Below are 3,826 nucleotides of genomic sequence, written 5' to 3' on the forward strand. Positions count from 1 at the left end.
ATATTAAACAAGAATATCTTCTGTTATTAATTTGTTTTTAATTTATTTTTTTCATCATTAATTTGGATTTTATCTTTATTTAATGATAATTATTAGTAAAATAAAAAAGTTCAATTAAAAAATATAGTAAAATTTCATATATATCTACCCCAAGCAAATGGGCATCAAATAGAAGCCCAATACTCGCCTCTTTAAGTTTACTTCATTTGACCAAAACACATTTAGTCCTTGGTACTTACAGTTACATATTTGAATATTTGATCCAACCAAAATTTATTAGAATGTAATAGAATTTAAAATAGATTCAGATTTAGTAGTTTTATGTTGATATTTTATAGATCTAAAGGCTCCTTTGTTTAGTAGAAAATAATTTATATATGAAAATTTTTTTTTAAAAAAAATATTTTTATTATTTAATTATAATATTAAAATAATAGTACGTGTTTATATCATGTATTTATAAGCATTTTTATTGTCACGACCCAATCTATGGGCCAGACCAGCATTAGGACCTGAGCCAGCTTAAAGCTCCCGAGGCCTGCAGTAAGCCTAATTATTTCTTAACCCAATCCTAAGGTCCATTTTAAGCCCAATTTCAAGAATTAAACCAGACAGAGTTCGGCCATAAAATAAACCATACAAAGGAGAGTTTTTGACTCACTCGATCTGTAAGCACAATATATAATAAATTGGGGAGCTCAGCTCACCCTTCACATACTCATCATGTCATAAAATCAAATGGAAGCTCAACTCTCTTGTCCAATCTAATTACACACACACATACATGCATTTAATGTTCTTACAAATTCATCATAATATTATATTACAATCCCAAATTGTACTTAAAATCTGTATTTTATTCTCTGAGTCGAACGTTCACTCCTGTTTAGTTATTTTTTTTCCAGGATACAGGAGGTTCTTTATTGAGTTCTAACCTGCCTCTCTCATTCGTAGGCAATCTATTAATGTCTGTTATACTTGTATAATTTTACTAAATTCTAGACTCCGCATGTGAGAGCACTAAATTGTCACACCCTTATTCTCTACTGTAGATTTCCTTCCCTTGCTTCCCCAGAACCATGGAGTCTAGTCAATCGGAGCTCTAAAAACCATCAACCTGATTCTTTTTTCAATTAACCTCTGCAAAACTGGTGAGTTAGGTGGGGTGAGTATGGGCTACTCAGTGAGTTGGCATTTACAATATAAATCATGCAACAAAAAGAAAAATAGAAGAAATAAGCAAAATGGATAGATGAAAATAATAATAATAATAATAATAATAATAATAATAATAATAATAATAATAATAATAATAAGAAATTAGAACAAGCTGAATAAATTGAATAATCAAATCAACATGCTATGCAATTCTAGAATCTCCAAATCACTCAAATTATATTCTTCCTAGTCTCCAAGTATTCCTCACAGATATAAAATGTCACACCTTACCCCTCTGTAAGGCATAACATGATCCCGTAGAATACCTAATGAACTACCGAACTTCACCTACCGATAACTCATTAAGTACCCTACAAGGGATTTTAAAACAATTTTCTTATCTTTGACAAGTGGTGAGCATTTCTAATAAGTATTTAAAACATTTAGTTGAAATTAAAACTAATTAATATTTTTGGCCATTTTAGTTTTCCGCAAATCTTATAAAAATTTTGACAGAGTTTCCTCTGTATTTTGAGAAAACCGTTCTTCAAATACCTGAAATAAAAGCACTTCCAATAATTATCTAACCACTGCTTCGGTTTCACAATCAAACTCAATCAATTTATCAAAATTCACAAGTTCAATAATTCTCAAAATACTGTCAATCAATATCATTCATATTTCATTAAAAACAAAATAATTTATACATAACCTTACAAATTTATATCAAAAGAAACACAAACTAAACTTTATTACAAACTTCATACAAATTTGTGTACAAGCTGCTCAAGACCCATTTTTACATGTCCATACATTTATGTGCAATATATACATCAAAAGAAGTATTTACTGATTAGGGTATAAATTATACCCAAGGCTTCAAACTGATGACTTCACACACCTCGTGACTCGATCTGCTTTGCTCCTCTAATCATCAGTATCTGCGACAAAGAATAAAGCTATCGCTGAGTACTAAGACTCAGTGGTGCACAATATACTAAAATAATCTTTATGCAAAACTTAAAGCACATTCATTCAAAAATTTGATTAAACATGAAAATTAAATACAATCATGCATTGTAAGATTTTACATGTAAACCAAGTTTATTTCAAAGTATCAAAACACATTTCATAAAACCCACAGTTAAATCATGCCATTCGAAACAAATAGAATCTCAATAGCCAGAGGCTAAAGAGAAATCACATCACAAGGCTAGCTAGCTCAAATATATGGATATCCATTCACATCCTCTTCTACTGGCACACCTCAACACTTCTCCAGAGAAGGAATCAAAATTCGAAACTAATTACCCCACTAGTCGTGCTAGTGAGGTGTTCAAATATATGGTCATGACACTGTGGTTTCAAAACTTATTTTGACATTTTGCTAAACATTGTCATTTCAATATGCATAATAACTTTCAACAATTTAAGTCAAATATCATAAGAATGCCATCATCCAATATTTCACATTATTCAAAACAATATGCAAAAGATGATTATAAAAGTATACGTTGTGCACAAACCTCAAACGAGTCGTCCTTTAGCCTCGACTCGGTTCCTCGGGTTCCTTCCCGATATTCTTTTCAACTGAAACACACAATTTTACAATGTTTCAGTACTAGAACTTAAAATAAATCCAAAATAAACTTAACTTCACATTTAGCTAGCTCTAACGTGTTAAATTCGACGTTCTCGAAATTTTGTGTTTCGGGTTACTATTCACTGCACTATTCAAGTCAAATTATTGACTTTCTAAGGCTTAATGGGTATGGGAACTCCAACTTCACCCACATACCACATTTTGGTCACCAAACTTGTTGGTTTTGGTCATTTGTTTAAAGCTTAGGTCATTTTGGCAAAATTGCCAATTTTCGGTTTTGGTTTTCCGAAGTTGCACTATTCCATTGGTCGATCTACTGTTGGAATTTGACAAAACTTCCTTCATAGAAAATGTTCCTTATTGTCTTAAGTGTATTCTCATTTTTGGATCACCTCAATCGGAGTTTTGTAGCTCAAGTTATGGCCAAAATAAGTTTACTGTTCACGTGCACTGTTCATACTGCAATTTAGGTGCTGTCAGATTTTTGGTTCAACTTTGGTCAATTGTTTGATCAAGTTAAGTTCATAATTCGGTCTCACTTTCTTCATATGAAATGTTGTACTATGTCTTAGGTTTCCATCGGTTCAAGAATCGCCTAAATCCGAGTTTTCTAGAGAGAGTTATAGCTATCCAAACTTTGCTGCTCAACTAAAAATCTGCAGAATTTCAGTACAGAAATTTTAACTTTGCTCAATGATTTGAATGAGTTAATGGCCCAATTTGGGTTGGTGTTCTTCATGAAAGTTTTAGGTCTATATCATATCTAATTGCTGGTAAAATTTCAGGTCAATTTGACCTACCTAGCTCGAGTTATGACCAAATGAACAGTTACTGTTCATTTGGTCAGTTTTGGTGCAGGGCAGCCTGCAATCAATTCACTTTGGTCAATTGTTTCACCAAGTTTTGGTCAGTTTTTTTGCTATGGTTCCTTAATGAAAATTGTGCTCTTTTATGTCTATTTTCATCTCCAATTGGTGGCATATCCATTAGGCTTGTAAAATTTGAGTTTTGGTCCTTCAGTGGGTTTGGTCATGCTGCCAGCAGCATGACCATTGGACCTCCGAA

Source organism: Hevea brasiliensis, chromosome 4 (genome assembly GCF_030052815.1).
Source record: "Hevea brasiliensis isolate MT/VB/25A 57/8 chromosome 4, ASM3005281v1, whole genome shotgun sequence".
In the NCBI taxonomy this organism is placed as follows: Eukaryota; Viridiplantae; Streptophyta; class Magnoliopsida; order Malpighiales; family Euphorbiaceae; genus Hevea; species Hevea brasiliensis.